Genomic DNA, 18,384 nt, shown 5'->3' with positions numbered 1-18,384 from the left:
TGTTGGTGGGATGGCAAAGTAGTACACCATTATTGAAATCAATGTATGGATTTCTAAGACTAACTAGGAGTAGAACTGTAATATAGCCCAGTTATACCACACCTCAGTGTATATTGTAAAGAATTATTCATCATAGTATAGGAATATCTGTGTACCCCAAAATTATAACAGCACAGTTCACAGAAACCAAAGTAGAACCAGCCAAGGTGTCTATCAGTGGATGAATGGAAATGAAAATGTGTACAGACACAATAAAATTTTATTGTCCATAAAGAAAAATAAAATTATGTCATTTGTATGTAAATAAATGGAAATTGAGAGTATTATGTTATGTATAGTAAGCCACACACAGAAGGTCAAGGAACATTTTTTTTTCTCATATGTGGAAGCTAGAGTAAAAGGGAAAAGTAAGGTATGTATCTGTGTGAAACTCATGTAAATTGAAATTATTAGACAAGAGGAAAAGAAGAATGCAGGTGGGAGAAGTGAATGGTAAGAAAATAAACAGGGTAATGATATTAGCTAAATTATAGTGTTATATTGTGTGCATTTGTGAATATGTAGCAAATCCTACCATTATGCACAAATGTATGCACAAATAAAAAATTGAAAAAATTCCTTTAAAAAAGTAGAAGACAAATGGACACAGAGTTTACAGTACTGACTCTGGCTACTCCATTAATGCAAGGTTCTTGGCCATTGAAGATATGCAGGCAATAAATGATATTCTTTCCATGCTCAACAGGTCATATGGGTTACACAGACAAAAATGATATATAGACTCTGAAGGCTACAAGTGTCAAAGAATATATGCAGTTTATAGATTGTATGTTCATAGAATCTAATCAGGTCATAGAAGCTACAGATAAATATACAAGGTCATACATGTATAGTGGACACAGAGTTCACACATGTCTAGGGAATTTTAAGTTTATTTAGGCTACTAAGGCTGCATTAGCTACTAAGACCATTTAGACTGCTCAAGACATAAGGGCTAAACAGGACATAGATTATGCTGGATAAAGAGTCTCTGGCACATATACAGGACAGGCAGGTCATGCAGGTTACATAGATTAAATTTTCCACTCAGGACACAGAGGTTAGAAAGAACATTGAGAAAACCAAGGACATAGGCCCTATGCAGGTCTATAAGGTTATGGAGGTCATAGGAGTTACACAGGTCACAGAGGCTATGCACTTTTTAGAAGCTAATCAGGACATAGAAGGTACATAGGGCTTAGAAAAGTATATCAATCATAGAGACAACTTAGACCATAGAAGCTATGCTGGCCATAGAGAATTCTCAGATTATCATAGCTATGCAGGATAATAAAGTTACATAAATAACAGAGGAAACACAGTTTACAGAGGCTACTGAGGCCATAGAAGCTATTCACAACATATATACAACTTAGCTCATGAGGAAAATTGAGGTTATAATGCCAAGGAGATCAAAAAGGCTACTCAAGTCATAAAGGCTTTGCAGGTCAGGGGCTGTTAAGGTAATTTAGTCTACTCATGGAATAGAGGATATTCAACCTTCAGTGCAAACTCAAGACATTAGGCTATAAGTTCAGAGAGGTTACTCATTTTTTAAAAAGCTATTCATGTTATGAAGGCTATAAAACCACAGAAGTTAGACTGATCATAGAGTCTACTTATAGAAGGCACACAGGACACAGAGGATACTCTGACTATACAGGATATACAGATTTTACAGGATATGTATGTCATAGTGTATAACCAGCATAGATGGTAAAAAGGTCATAGAGACTGTGCTGTTCATAGTGGCTAATCAAGGTAAAAAAACCTTCAAAAATCTTAGTGTCTACTAAGGTCAAAAGTGATACTAAAGTCATTTAGGATACTCAGATCATAAAAGCAATGCAAATCACAGAGCTAAAAGGTCAAAGAGGCTATTCAAACTGTACATGCTATGCAGGTCATAGGTGCTATTCATGCTAGAGACTACATAAGTCATAGTTTATTCAGGATATAGAGACTATGCCATACTAGCTGTGCATGTCACAGAGGCTACTAAGGTCATTTAGGATACTCAGAACACAAATACAGCACAGAAAACACCCAACGCATGCATACAGTAGAGACGTTTTCAAGTCATAGACACTACATAGGTCATAGATGCCACTTGGGCCATAAAGCCTAGGAGGAACATAGTGTCTATTTTGACATAGAGCCTGTGCAGATCATAGTGTATATTTTAGGGTACAGATGTTGCTAATGTTATACCAGGTAATCAGGCAATAGAATCCATTCAGGATCTAGATAATAGGCAGGCCATAAGGGCTATTTGGCTCCAAGAGATTATGCAGGTCATAGAGTTTATTCAGACCAGAAAGTCTGCTCAAGACATATGTTTATGTAGGTCATAGAGGCTCTATAGATTACAGAGGCTATGAAAATGGTAGAGACTACATAGGTCAGAGAGGCAACTCTGAGGCTATAGAAGCCATGCAGTTTTTAGTTATAATTCAGGTCATAGAGGTTATGCAGGTCTACAGAACACACAGATTATGTTTACTTGTAGACTTTGAGACTACTCAAACCTCATAGGTGCAAAGGTAATTAAGACCAACTGAGATCATAGAGGCTAATGAGTTCATTTAGACTTTTCAGGATAGTACCCTGAGGCTATGCAGGTCATACAGACTGTAAATGCCACAGAAACTACAGAGGTCATAGAGGTATTATAATTCAGAGACTACACTGACTATAGCAGCTACTAAGGTTATTTTTTACTATTTTTTATTGTTTTTTTTTTATCTATTTAGTTTTACAAGACAGCAGAATGCATTTGATTTATTTTACACAAATGGAGTACTTTTTCATTTCTATGGTTGTACATGATGTAGCTGCACTTACTATAAAAGAAACATAGGTTACTTAGGCTACATAGGCCCTAAAGGCTCTGAAAGTCAAAGACTATGCCAGACATAGACAGTTGAGTGTAAGAGACTATGCGTCTCAGATGTACTCAGATGGTAGAGACTACACAACCATACAGGCTTTACAAGACAAAATTTTACTCAGAACATACATCCTACTGAGGCAGTAAAGTCTAAAGATGTGTCATAGAGGCACCATATGTCATAGAGCCTACACAGTTCATACAGTCTTTTGATATTACAGAATGTGTGCAGTATAGGTAGAGAGACTAGTCAATCCTTAAAAGCTCTGTAGATCTAAGATGTCACTCAGACTTTAGAAGTTCTGAAGCTGACAAATAGAGTGACTCAGGCTGTTAATAAAACAAGGTCTTAGTGAATACTCTGGACATAAATCTACTGTTTTCTTCTAGACTTTTCAGGCCATAAAGGATATATAATTGTTATAGACTCTGAAGGTCATTGAGGCTGTACATGTTCTAGAGTTTACACTATTCATAGGGACTGCTCAACTTATTGAGTTGACTTGAATTAATGAGATCAAGTTATTCAAGTGACTCAGATCAATGAGATGCTCACATATTTGGGTACTCGAGTTATACATATTACCCAGGTTATGTGGAATACTGAGACCATGGAGACTGTGTAGGTCATTAAGGCTACACAGGTCATAGAGGCTAAGAGTTTCAACTCAGGTCTTAGAGGGTATGTCTGTAATAGGGGATACTAAGTTCAATCAGGACTTGGAGGCCAATGATGGAACACATATCATTTGGTCAGCCAAATTCATGAAGATTAAAGTTCATAGAGTCTTTTTTCATCATAGAGGTTAAAGGGAACACATAGGCTATATAGGTCTCAGAGGCTACTGAGGTCATAGAGCTTACAAATGTCATTGACACTACTAGCATCATAGAGGACACACATGTTGCTTAAACTACTCAGGTCACACAGATTAAGTAGGACAAAGAGACTACTAAGGTAGTTTAGATAAATCAGTCTATAAAGTCTACATAGATCACAGTGGCTCTCCATGTCATAGAGGCTGCAGAGACAGTAAGGCTGTGCAGGAAATAGAGGCTAATCAGTTCATTAAGGATACTGATGACATAAAGTCTTTGCAGATGTTATAGGCTTCACAGGCCATAGAGGCTTTAAATGTTACAGAGGTTTTGCAGATATTTTCAGATATACAGGTCTTAGATGTTTCACAGGTCCTAGAAGTTATAAAGGTTCTTTAGGCTACTCATGCCAAACAAGCTCCTGAGGTCATGGGAAAACTAAAGTCCTGTTGACTACTTAAGCAATAGAAGCTAAGAAAATAATAGAGGCCACATAAACACAGAGACTAAGCAGGTCATAGTTTTCTGGTTCTTTTGGTCAGCACTGCTGTCCTAACACTGCTCAGTTTTTCCTACTTATTTTGCTTATGTTCCCTAGGGATTCCTTAGTCCTTCTCCTCTGACTTCTCTGTGTGAGTGTCCATTACCTGTAAGTACTCAGTTTTCTCTCTGGTCTATTCTAGATTTCCCTAGGGCTTTCTTGCTCAGACCCCTCTGAGTTTTGTGTATGAGCACATCTAACACACAAGCACTCAGTTTTCCCTGGCTTTGTTACTGAGCAACCCATATCATTCTGTGCTCAATCTCCTCTTTGTTCTTTACTGTTCAGCCCTCATCCAGCATAAGTCAGATTCTTCTGGGTCCTCTGTGTTATTTTCCCTCATCTACCATTACTCAGACTCCTCTGGGTCCTCTAAGTTAGTGCCCCTGACCTGCCAGTGCTCAGTCTCCTCTTATTCTGTGGACGAGTACCCTCAATCAGTAGAGCCCAGGAACTTCCAAGTCCTATGTAGAGCCCCATTTGTTGTTCATTGCAGAGGGTCCACAATTGCCTCCCTGTGAGTACCACACTCTCTAGTGTTACATTTTTACGAAAATATGGTGAGGGTCATCCTCCAGTTTCCTGGATACCTTTGGTCTCTCTGGTTGAGTGAGTCTTTCCTTTCTTTCCTGTTCCTGGTTGATCTGGGTCAGGGGTTCTTTCTGGGATCCTGTTTGAGTTGTGTACTGCCTCCGTCAATTGTGGTGCAGGAGTGTTTCCGAGTCCACGGTGCTCTTCATGGTCCAACTTGTTGTGGTTCATGAATATGTTGACTGCCCTGGCTGGTCTGTTCTGTCCTCTCACTGAGTGGATAGATCTGAGTCTGCCAACAGGCTTTCTACAGGGGACCATTTTTAGCTATGCCAGAGCTGACTGTGCTGAGGTTCAGAAGCACTGAGGCAGAGATTTCCTGTGCTCCCACCTGAGCCTCCCTCTGCACATCTTTTCTCCTTCCTGAGCCCTCCCAGGGAAAGGCTGTGAGCAGGGGATCTGTCCTCCCACCAGGCACCCTTGTCCTCCTTCCAGGACACTGATTCATGGTAATAAGAGCCACTGTCCTCCTCCTAGCCTGCCTCCTCATTCACCTGGAGTCTGTCCCAGATTGATAAACTGCTCCCCACAGAAAGTGCTGGGAAATGAGTGTGTGTTCTCCTTTCCCATGTTTAGTTCCAGTGTTTGAAGTCATTCCCATCTTGTACTGCTTCTACCCAGTGGGAGAAGTACAAATGAGGAGAGGGACAGAAGCCCAGGCCAGGCTGAGCAGGTGCTTTAGGAAAGAATGTGTGTGGGCTGAGTGGAGGCCCTATTTGGAATCTGAGCCTCTTCCTGTGCTCCTTTAGTCCCCATAGACTTCCTGGGATTGCAGAGGCCTCCAGGGGCCCTCACCTGCACCCTACCTGGGATGCCAGTTGATGTCAATCAACAGGGTCTCTGAAGGGCAGTTTTGAAGTCATTACTAATTTCCCCAGTGCAGAGGATGTGTGATCAGTGCTTCACTAATAATCTTAAGACACCCTCTTTCCATGGTGTATCCACAGATCAAGTGCTACTCACCACCTCCTTCCCTGTTGACTGGACTCCTAAGTCTATAGTCAGCTAACGGTGTCCATGGACCCACCAAGGACAAGATCAGACTCCTAGTAATTATTCACTGTTCTCTATTTACAGAGAACTTCCACAGTGATCACTGGATGATAGTTAAGTACGGTTCTGCCAAGAATTTGGTGAAAAATGTCATTTATAAATAACAGATCAAATGAAAAATTTGTGACACTCGGCTACTTTGTGCAGGACAAGTGGTTGTTCCTGGTGGAATAGATGCTAGTTTTGAGTACTGGAAGAGAGTTCCTCACATTTCTCTTGCTCTTCATGATGGAATGGCTACATAGTTACATATTCCTGCATTATTATACTTTGCTAGATCACTGCATTAAACAAAGTCAATGCACCTATCTATAAACCATCCCACAGCAGGCGGTGCCTGCTCATTTCTGGGTTGTACATGCCTCATGTTACCCTGACTGAGAATGGCCAGGAAGGAATATGTAGTATAGCAGCATCATGTTTGCCTGTGAACATGATTCATGTGGCTCCTGAGCAGGTGAGAGAGCAAGACTGGGTGCAGAAATCCTCTGGTTTCAGGTGGGAGAACAGCAATCCATTGTGGCCCTCCTAAGTTCCTGGTTCTGGAATTCAGGGTGGGCTGTCAGTTCCAAGAACCCAGCTGTACACTTGGACCAGACCTGGTTTCTGCACACAGGTTCCCAGGCACACATAGTGACTAGGTAGTTGCAGCAGAACTGGTAGGGTTTGGGGAGGGCCAGCTCTGTCCATAGCCCAACTGTGGAAGCTCATCCAGCCACTGCCTTTCCTGCTCCACTCTAGAGTCCATGGATGCTGTCTTCCTCAGCTTCCTCCCATCCTCTGTCTCCTCCCATCACTCTTCTCCTGTGACCTCCCTGGTGCATTCCTCTTGAGGAAGCCAAAATCCTGCGAGGAGTTGGGCTTGGGTTCTGCTCACCTTTTATGGACCTGAAGACAGAGATTTCAGAAATCACTGTTGTCTCCATGCAGAGTAATCCACAGGGGATTTCAGGGAAAAAAGAATATCCTGAATCCTGAGAGTGTGGGCAAAGACAAGTATCCTGTCCTGTGACACCTGAGGACCCAGCCCTCAACAAAATAAATAAAAGCAGAATGAGAGGTCAGATGCAACCCTCTTTGTGTGCAAAGGTTTTTCTTAATGCTAAAATAACAAATACTGGTGAGGAGGAGTTGAAATGGACATTTCCAAATATACAAATCCAATGAGCCAGTAGGAAGAACTTGGAGAGTACGTTGGAAATGGGAGAAGCACATGCCCAGCCCTAAGCTGGCTTTCCTGGGGTCACTGATGCATATGGAACAATCAGAGGAAGCACTGCCACTGGACTATGTCTAGAAATTGAGAAGCACTTGAAAGGGGAGGAGGAGATGTTCATGCAGTAAGGCAGGAGGAACTCATGTAGGGCAATGTGATGTGAAAATTGTTTCTTCAGACCAGGAAGGAAGCATTCCAGTGGTGAAGAGTCAAGGTGAAGAAGTGGAGGAGCTGGATACAATGTACAGGGCCAAGGTGACACTGCAGAGAACACCTCGGGAGTGGGAGTAGGCACTGTGGAATGGACTCAACCAAGGTGTCCCTGGCTCTGCACATGTGTGATTCTGCAGTTTTACCATGGGTTCATGTGCATCTGTGCACAGGTAGGCGATCATGGAAGACTGTGGCATTCCTCAGCTGGGTCTCGGTAGAATGTCTGTTTATGTGATGGATGTTAGAGAGGGGTCCTCCCTCATGCAGCTCTGCTCTGGTCACTTGCCTCATCCTGGAGAGCCATGTACTGCTGCTCACCATTCCCTGTGGCTCTCTCCCAGCAATCCTGGAAGCTGCTTCTACAGGACTTCATCCCTCAAGACTGCCTCAGCCAGGCCTGTGTGTCAACCCTAAGGGGCCATGGCCACAGAGCTGGCACTATCCTTGAAGTCATTCTGGGCCCTCTCTGAGCTGCAGGACTGGCCCCCTTCTGAGGACAAGCCCAAGCATTGAGACTGGGCCTCCGTTGAGTGTTCCGGAGACTCCGGGGGAGGCAGACTGTGGATGTTGGGTGGAAAGGCAGAGAAGTTGAACAGGCAGCATGTGGGGTGTAGGGAAGGAAAGGCAGGGTCCTGGGAGAGAGGCACCCATGTGGGCTTTGACCTGTGGGCATGAGGGCAGGAGGAACTCCTGGATTTATCTTGCTGGGGAGCTGCTAGGGCAGAGTTTCAATTGCTGAGAGCACCTGTTCTGCCCTCGGTCTTGCAGGATGCTCCTCACACCTGTGGTCATGGACCATCTGCCTCAAATCTTTAAGGGAGTAGTGATTGCCTCAGTTTCCAGATGGCAGAGGAAGCTCATGGGGTTGATGTCCCTTGGCCCGTGGCACCCAAGGAGTAAGTGAAGGCCATGTACCAGAACACAGACCATCTGCCTCAGGGCCACACTGTCTGGTATAGCCAGAACCCTTCAAGGTAGGATGAAGATAGAAATTGGTGAAGGAGGGGTGAGGTCCTGTTCTGTGGCAGGGGGCTGTTTTGCCTTGGTGTTCCAATGAGATGACAGTCATGGTCTGCCAAGTATTCATCCCCAGGGGAGATCCACAGAGTTGTGGGCTCATTCTGGGATTTGGACATTTCTAGCTTTAACCCGATGAGCAAAAGTAAGACTATGTGTACAGAGGAGATAAGAGATAAGGCCCCGGTTTCAGTTCCAGACCTCATTTAGGGCTGAGCCCTGCCAGGTCAAGATGAGACAAAGTCCAAGATAAAAACTAGGGCAACCCCATGTAGGCACACCTAGCCAAGCTCAGGTGATAGCTATGTGAGGGGCAGAACCAGGCATGTGAGTCATGGCGAGGCTGTTGTTACTGGGGATTCTCCTCCTCCACAGGATGTCAGGGATCATCCTGGGCCCTGATGCTGTCTCTTGGAACATCTGTCTATGGATGTTTAAAGACACACCTGCATTTGTTGAGTTGAATTACTGCATGTGGAACCCAGGGGCTTTCTTCCAGGCTTTTTTTTTTTTTAATTTGAAAACAGGGTCTCACTAAATGGCCCAGGTAGGCCTCAAATGTGGGATCCTCAAGCCTCAGTCTCCTGGTAGCTGGCATGCCAGGTGTGACCACTACACCAGACTCTGTGGTTGTTGTAACCCAGTGACCACACTCAAGGGAAGACTCATGCATACAACAGGGTGAGGTCCAAGGTCTCTTCTACTGTGATCTTCTGGCAGGTTCTGGATCTCCTGAGTCTTGGAGGACAGTTGGATACTGGGGCAGTTTTTATCTTTGGCTGGTAATGTGACTGCACATTTCCAACAGACTGAGACAGTGTCCAGTCCATCATTAAAAGGGACATAATGGTGTGGACAATAACTGGCTAATAGTATTTGACCCTGGATATTTGAAGAATAACCCTGACCTGAGGCACTTCTGTCCCTGTAGGGAACAATGTTTGTAGTGAGAGATCAAAAGAAATATATGCCTCCCTACTGATGAAAGGCAGCATGGGTTCTTTAGAAAAACCCAGAAGGCAGGTGTCTGTGGCTCTCCATGATGATGGTCAGGCTCAGTCCTCTGGATTGGAGAACCAAAGAGGTCCTCATCCAACCTGGTCAGATGTGGAGGGGAGGGTCTGCCATGTGCCTTTGTGCTCAGAATTGGCAGTGGTATGTGCGAGGATTTGCAGCTTTCTCTGATATCTGTCTCTCCTCTGGCACACCACAGAGATGCCTCGGGGCTCCATGCAGGCAGAGTAAACACTTTGAGCCTTTTTTCATGCTCACTTTGGCTAAAAGTATCTTTTCCACTGGCTCTAATAGTCTGTCACTTCCCCTTTGAGCAGGGACCCAATCAGACCAAAGAACAGGACATGTCCATTCTGGCAACTCAGGCCCAGGCTACTTCAGGAAAATCAGCAAAGTCTTTCAAAACAGTTGCTCAGGAGGGAGAAATTGTCAGAGTGAGGCTGGCCAGGTGCCAACCCTACCAAACCAGGTGCTGCCCAGGCTTTTGAGTGTGTTCCCCTGTAATCCACTAGGGAAGACAGTGGCAGCTCTGCAGGCCAGCTTTTCTCAGTCACAAGTTCTAGGTGCCCTTGAGGGAATCTCTGCAACAATCCCACTTAAAGGGTCTGATGACAAGGAACACCACACCCCTCAAGACTGTGGGGAAAAACTAGAAGAGGGACAGAGGCAGGATCCAATTAAAATGAGAGAATTTCAAAGAAGTTTCAAATTGTTTTATCCTCAGTGCCTGCCATTTGCTTCCAAGGTTCCAGCTCCCTGCAGTCAGCTATCCCATGGCCAGGAGGGAAGCTTGGGCAGACCACACCTTGGCCCAGGAAGGAAGGCAGGATGGGGGGCACTGACCCTATTTCTTACAGGGCCCTGTGTCTCCACCTCCATGTTTCCGAGTTCTGGGTCTGTGGATGGAAGTGATGCTGTGCACAGGGTTGGCAGATCAGCTTCTTCCTTGTTTTAGCCAAATTGTGATTAAATTTAAATTTCTGTTTTTTTCTGATGCTAGTGAAGGCCCCAGTTCCATCAGCAGGAACTCCAGAGTCTTGGGCTCTAGGAAGACAAAAGGTCCTCCCCAGTTCCTGCTTCTCTGTGGGAACTCCAAAGAGTGTTCACTCTTGGCCCCTCACTGAGGTGCTGTCCTGTCCCCTGCAGAGTCAGTGACTGGGAGCAGCCTGGGAATAAGATGTCCCAGCTTTCAGGGTCTCCTCAGTCCCCTCCTCAACTTCCCACCCTCCTTCCCTTCTCCCCTGTGCCAGGTGCCACAGTAAAGCCTGTTAAAGACATGGAGACCCCACCTCCCCAGCCCACCCCGAGCTGTTCATGACCTTCAGTGCAGGTCACTGAGCAGAGTCTGGGCTGGAGAGAGAGTCCAGAGGGGTGGGCCTGTGAGCCTGGAGGCCTACCCCATGCTTAATCTCCCCTCCCCAGTTCTGCATTGTGGGAGGACTCAGCTAGATCCCAGTCCAGTAGAGATATAGAAGGACCTGGGGAAGATTTCTTGGGCATGAATTCCCTGAAATTTACCAGCAGATATACAGGCCACATTGGTGAAGGGTGGAGGGAGCCCACAGTTCCAGGACACCCACAGCTCTAGGCTGCTGAGATAATGAGTGATAGGGCATGATTGCTGTCCTGGGGGGTGCATCTTTTTGGCCTGGACTGAGTGGGGTAGGCCCTGGGTCCTCAGTGTATCATTGGAGGCCACTGTTTGGGAGGGACTCAGTAGGGGAGGAGGGGAGCCCCAGGTGAAAGCATACCTCTTCTACAGGGTCAAAGTTGCTCCAAGGATAACCCCATAGTGAAGGAAACTGATCTACAACCTGAAACAGTTTCAGCCATTTTCCTGCAAATGACAGGACCTGGTTTTCTTCATGACTGAATAAATCTGCATTGTGTCTATACCCCACATTTTCTCTGTCTTCATCCATCAGTGTGCAGACATGAAGGCTGCTTCCATGATGTGACTATTGAGAACTGTGCTTCTTTAAACATGGGTCTGTGTGTATTGCTAAAGCATGTTGACTTAAATTTTGAGGATAAATTCTGAAGTATTTATAGTTGGATCATATGGTGGTTCCATTCCTAGTCTTTTGAGAAACATACTGAGTGATTGTTCTAATTTACAATCCCACCAACAGTACAAAAGTGTCCTTTATCTCCACAGCAACTACACCATTTATAATTGTTGTATTGTGTTTTTAGGGTGAACTCAGTGGCATTCAAGCAGTGAGCTTTATCCATGACCTTATTTTGTATTTTACTTAGAAACAGGGTCTCACTCAGTTGCTGGAACCTCACTCTTGCTTAGGGTGGCTTTGAAATTTCCATCCTCCTGCCTCAATTTCCCAACTTCTGGGATTAAGGGCATGCACCAATGAAGTCAGATAACTGTATTATTGATGACTGCCTTTCTAACTGGAGCAAGAAGAAAGATAAGTGTAATTTTGATATAAAATTCTGTTTTTAAAAATGGTGTTGACCTATTTTTTATATTTACTGGCTATTAGTATTTCTTCCTTTGAGAAGTGATTAATTCATTTTCCCAGTTATTAATGACTCATTGGGGTTTTTTTTGTTAAGTCTTTAATAACTTTATATAGACTACATATTACTCTTCTGACAGAAGAGTAGCTAGCAAAGATTTTCTCTCATCTTTCACATTCTCTCTTTACTATCTCAATTGAGTTCTTTACTATGAAGAAGATTTTTAATTTGAACCAATCCCATTTATTTCCTGCATATTAGGGGTCCCACAGAGAAAGTTGTATCTGTGCCCAAAAGCTGGAATGTTGACCCTAGGATTTTTTGCATGAGTTGCATACTTTCTGGTATAATACAAAGGTCTTGAATCCATCGTGAGTTGAATTTGGTGCAGGGTGAATTTGGTTCAGGCCTCATTTTTCTACATGTGGATAACCAGTTTCCCAGCACCACTGGTTACAAAAACTGCCATTTCCCCGATGCCTGATTTTGGCATCTGTGTTAAGGATCAGATGACATCGATGTGTGTATTTTTCTGTGTGTCTTCTATTCTAGGCCATTGCGGTGGGAATCTATGTATAGACCAGTACTATGTAGAATCATTACATAGGGCTGTAGTGTAATATGAATCAGGTGTGGTGCTACCTGTAGCATTGATATTTCAACTTGGAATTGCTTTGGCTATTTGGGGTCCTTTATTTGTCTCAATGAAGCTTAGGACTATTTTTTTCTAGTTCTGTGGAGCCTGTCATTGGTATTTTGATGAGGATTGACCTAAATCTGTAAAACATTTTGGTAGTATGACCATTTTAACAATATCATTTACACATGTCTCTGGACATAGGAGGACTTTCCGTTTTATTATGTCTTCTTCAATTTATTTTCTCATTATTATGTAACTTTAAATGTTGAGAGCTCTTGCCTCTTTGATGAGGTTTATTCCCAGTTTCTTTCTTTCTTTCTTTCTTTCTTTCTTTCTTTCTTTCTTTCTTTCTTTCTTTCTTTCTTTCTTTCTTTCTTCCTTCCTTCCTTCCTTCCTTCCTTCTTTCTTTTTTTAATTTATTTTTATTGTAAACAAATGGGATACATCTTGTTTCTCTGTTTGTACATGAAGTAGAGGCATACCATTTGTGTAATCATGCATTTACCTAGGGTAATAGTTTTTGATTCATTCTGTTATTTTTCTCTTCTCCCCCACCCCTCCCACCCCTCTTTTCCCTCTATACAGTCCCTCATCCCTCCTTCCTCCATTATTGCCCCTCTCTCACCCCCCATTATGTGTCATCATTTGCTTATCAGTGAGATTATTTGTCCTTTGGTTTTTTGAGATTGGCTTATCTCAATTAGCATGATCTTTCTTTCATTATTTCTTTCTCTCTTTCTTCCTTTCTTTCTTTCTCTCTTTATCTTTTCAAATGTATTATTAGCTGGACTATTTCTCATTTCTTAGTAGATTTATTGTTGGTAGACAGAAAAACTGGATTTTTTATTGTAAACAAATGGGATACATGTTGTTTCTCTGTTTGTACATGGCGTAAAAGCATACCATTTGTGCAATCATAAATTTACATAGAGTAATGTTGTTTGATTCATTGTTATTTTTTCCCTTCCCCCCACCCCTCCCACCCCTCTTTTCCCTCTATACAGTCCTTCCTTCCTCCATACTTGCCCCCCTCCCTAACCCTAACTCTAACCCTAACACTAACCCTTCCCTCCCCCCTTTATGTGTCATCATCCGCTTATTAGTGATATCATTCATCCTTTGGTTTTTTGAGATTGGCTTATCTCACTTAGCATGATATTCTCCAATTTCATCCATTTGCCTGCAAATGCCATAATTTTATCATTCTTTATGGCTGAGTAATATTCCATTGTATATATATACCACAGTTTCTTTATCCATTCATCATTTAAAGGACATCTAGGTTGGTTCCACAGTCTGGCTATTGTGAATTGAGCAGCTATGAACATTGATGTGGCTGTATCTCTGTAGTATGCTGATTTGAAGTCCTTTGGGTATAGGCCAAGGAGTGGGATAGCTGGGTCAAATGGTGGTTCCATTCCAAGTTTTCTAAGGAATCTCCACACTGCTTTTCAGAGTGGCTGCACTAATTTGCAGCCCCACCAGCAATGTATGAGTGTACCTTTCTCCCCACATCCTCACCAACACCTGTTGTTGCTTGTGTTCTTGATAATCGCCATTCTTTTTTGTTTGTTGATTTGGGAAACTAATACTTTGCTGAACTTTTTCAAATTTAGCTCCAGCAGTTTTCTGCAAGCAGTGATAATTTGTTGTCTTCCTTGCCTAATTTTATTCCTTTCTTTCTTTCTTTTGTCTGCTTGCTCTGGATTGAATTACTAGCAATACATTAATAGGAGTAGTGAGAATAGAAATCATTATCTTGTTCTGCATTTGAAAAGAAATCCTTTAGTTTTTCCCCATTTACTATGAGGTTGGCTTTGGATTTGTTTAATATTGACTTTATGATATTGAGGGAGGTTCACACTGTGCCTAGGTTCTTCGGGGCTTTTACATGAATGGATACTGAGGTTTGTTAAAAGATTTCTTTGCATATTATGAGGTGACTATGTGATTTTTGTTCTTAAACCTATTTATTTGATAAATTACTTTTATTAGTATTTTTACATTAAACTATCCTGGCAGCCCTGGGATTACACCAACTTGGAAATTGCTTATGGTATTCATAATATTTATTTAATATAATTTGCAAATATTTTATTAATAATTTTTGTATCAAAGTTTATTAGGGATATTGGACCATGATTTTTCTTCCTTGATGTTTTCTTATTTGATTTGGATATGAGTGTGGCACTGGCTTCACAGAATGAATTTGAAAGTTTTCCATCCCTTACTAGTTCATGAAATAATTTGAGGAGCACTGGGATTAGTACTTTGAAGCTCTGGTAGAATAAAGCTGAGATTTCATCTGGTCCCTAGTTTTCTTGTTGAAAGGATTCTCATTATCACTTCTATCCCATTGCTAGTTCATGGTTTCTTTAGGTTTCCTTTGTCCTCTTGATTCAATTCTGGCAGATTGTATGTATCTAGAAATGGATCCATTTGTCCTAGGGTTTCCAGTTTTTTGGAGTATATGTTTTCAAAAAGTCCTCAATGATCAAATGGTTTTCTGTGATTTCAATGATGATTTCTCATTTTCCATCTCTACTTTTATTGACTTTGGGTCTTCTCTGTTTTTCTTTTGGTTACATTGGCTAAGGGATTATTAATTTTATCTTATCAATAATTCACATCTTTGTTTCATTGATCCTTTAATATTTTTACTCTCAATTTGATTGATTTTGATCCTGATCTTAATTATTTGCTCCCTTGTTTTGGTTTTGGATAGATTGATTTTTGTTTTTCAAGGACCATGAAATGTATGATCAGTTTTTTTGTTTGAAATCCTTCTGATTCCTTTTGTAGGCACTCAGGGCTATGAACTTTCCTTTTTGAACTGCCACCATAGTGTACCACATGTTCTGATATGTTGAGTCACTACTCTCAATTGAGTCCAAGAATTTTTAAATTTCTTCTTTGATTATTCACATCACTCATTTATTATTCAAAATTGTGTTCCAAGGGGTCTGTTCATGTTAACTTCTAATTTGATACCATTATGATTTGATAACATACAAGAAATTACATCAATGCTTTTGTATTCCCTTTATGTTGCCTTATGACATAATATATGGTCTATATTGGAGAAGGTTCCTTGAGCTTCTGAGAAGGCAGTTTTTTTCAGATTTTTTGAATAAAATATTCTTTAGATGTCTGTTAAATCCTGTTAATTTTCAATATTTTTCAGATCCAAAGAGTCTTTGGTGTATTATTTCTGGATGACTTTGCTATTGCTGAGAGAGGTGTGCTGAATTTACCCAGTGGTATTGAATTGGGGTCTGTCTGAGGCTGTGATTCAAGCTCTATCTCTTTTAGGTAGTTAGTTGCACCCATGTGTGGGTCATAAATATTTCTCATCATTTCATCTGTTTGATATATTGTTCCCTGTACTGTATGAAATGACCTTCCTTGACCCTTTTTAATTTTTCTTTGAAGTCTGCTTGTCAGATAGGAGAGTAGAAACTCCTACTTCTTTGGGTTTCCCTTCACATAGTATATCAATTTCCATCCTTTCATTTTCAGTCTGTGACTCTCAGTGCTTATAAACTACTTCTCTTGCAAACAATACAAAGTTGAGTTTTATTTTCTAGTGCATTCTGCCAGCATGTGTCTTTTTTTTTTTCTTTTTTTTTTATTGTAAACAAATGGGATACATGTTGTTTCTCTGTTTGTACATGGCGTAAAGGCATACCATTTGTGTAATCATAAATTTACATAGAGCAATGTTGTTTGATTCATTCTGTTATTTTTTTCCCTTCCTCCCACCCCTCCCACCCCTCTTTACCCTCTATACAGTAGTTCCTTCCTCCATACTTGCCCCCCTCCCTAACCCTAACTCTAACCCTTCCCTCCCCCCCATTATGTGTCAACCTCCACTTATTAGCGATATCATTCGTCCTTTGGCTTTTTGAGATTGGCTTATCTCACTTAGCATGATATTCTCCAATTTCATCCATTTGCCTGCAAATGTCATAATTTTATCATTCTTTATGGCTGAGTAATATTCCATAGTATATATATACCACAGTTTCTTTATCCACTCATCAATTGAAGGGCATCTAGGTTGGTTCCACAGTCTGGCTATTGTGAATTGAGCAGCTATGAACATTGATGTGGCTGTATTTCTGTAGTATGCAGATTTTAAGTCCTTTGGGTATAGGCCAAGGAGTGGGATAGCTGGGTCAAATGGTGGTTCCATTCCAAGTTTTCTAAGGAATCTCCACACTGCTTTCCATAGCGGCTGCACTAATTTGCAGCCCCACCAGCAGTGTATGAGTGTACCTTTCTCCCCACATCCTCGCCAACACCTGTTGCTCGTATTCTTGATAATCGCCATTCTAATTGGGGTGAGATGGAACCTTAGGGTGGTTTTGATTTGCATTTCTCTTATTACTAGAGATGTTGAACATTTTTCCATATGTTTGTTGATTGCTTGTAGATCGTCTTCTGTGAAGTGTCTATTCATTTCCTTAGCCCATTTGTTGACTGGACTGTTTGAATTCTTGGAGTAGAGTTTTTTGAGTTCTTTATAGATTCTGGAGATTAGTGCTCTATCTGAAGTATGATTGGCAAAGATATTCTCCCACTCTGTAGGCTCTTTCTTCGCATTGCTGATAGTTTCCTTTGCTGAGAGAAAGCTTTTTAGTTTGAATCTATCCCAGTGGTTGATTCTAGCTTTTATTTCTTGTGCTATGGGAGTCCTGTTAAGGAAGTCTGGTCCTAGACCAACAAGATGAAGATTTGGACCTACTTTTTCTTCTATAATCTGCAGGGTCTCTGGTCTGATTCCGAGGTCCTTAATCCATTTTGAGTTTAGTTTCGTGCATGGTGAGAGATATGGGTTTAGTTTCATTCTGTTGCATATGGATTTCCAATTCTCCCAGCACCATTTGTTGAAGAGGCTATCTTTTCTCCATTGCATATTTTTGGCCCCTTTGTCTAGTATGAGAAAATTGTATTTATTTGGGTTTGTGTCCATGTCCTCTATTCTGTACCATTGATCTACCTTTCTATTTTGGTACCAATACCATGCCGTTTTTGTTACTATTGCTTTGTAGTAGAGTTGAAGATCTGGTATTGCAATACCCCCTGTTTCACTCTTGCTGCTAAGGATTGCTTTAGCTATTCTGGGTTTCTTATTCTTCCAGATGAATTTCATAATTGCCTGCTCTATTTCTGTAAGGTACGTCATTGGGATTTTAATTGGAATTGCATTGAATTTGTATAGCACTTTAGGTAGTATGGCCATTTTGACAATATTAATTCTTCCTATCCAAGAACATGGAAGATCTTTCCATCTTCTAAGGTGTTCTTTAATTTCTTTCTTTAGTGTTGTATAGTTCTCATTGTAGAGGTCTTTCACCTCTTTTGTGAGATTGATTCCCAAGTATTTTATTTTTTTCGAGGCTATTGTGAATGGGGTAGTTTTCCTAATTTCTCTTTCTGAAGATTCATCACTTATGTATAAAAATGCGTTGGATTTATGGGCATTGATCTTGTAACCTGCTACTTTACTGAAATCACTTATGAGTTCTAAGAGTTTTCTGGTGGAATTTCCAGGTTCCACTAAATATATAATCATGTCATCAGCGAACAGGGATAGTTTGAGTTCTTCTTTTCCAATTCGTATCCCTTTAATTTCTTTGGTTTGTCTAATTGCTCTGGCCAGAGTCTCAAGAACGATGTTGAATAGAAGTGGTGAAAGAGGGCATCCCTGCCTTGTTCCAGTTTTTAGGGGGAATGCTTTCAGTTTTTCACCATTTAGAATGATATTAGCCATGGGCTTAGCATAAATGGCCTTTACAATATTAAGGAATGTTCCCACTATCCCTATTTTTTCTAGTGTTTTGAGCATGAAGGGGTGCTGTATTTTATCA

Source organism: Sciurus vulgaris, assembly GCF_902686455.1.
Source record: "Sciurus vulgaris genome assembly, chromosome: 17".
Taxonomy (NCBI): Eukaryota; Metazoa; Chordata; class Mammalia; order Rodentia; family Sciuridae; genus Sciurus; species Sciurus vulgaris.
The sequence above is the reverse complement of the archived record's forward strand: the minus strand, read 5'-3'. Positions refer to the sequence as shown.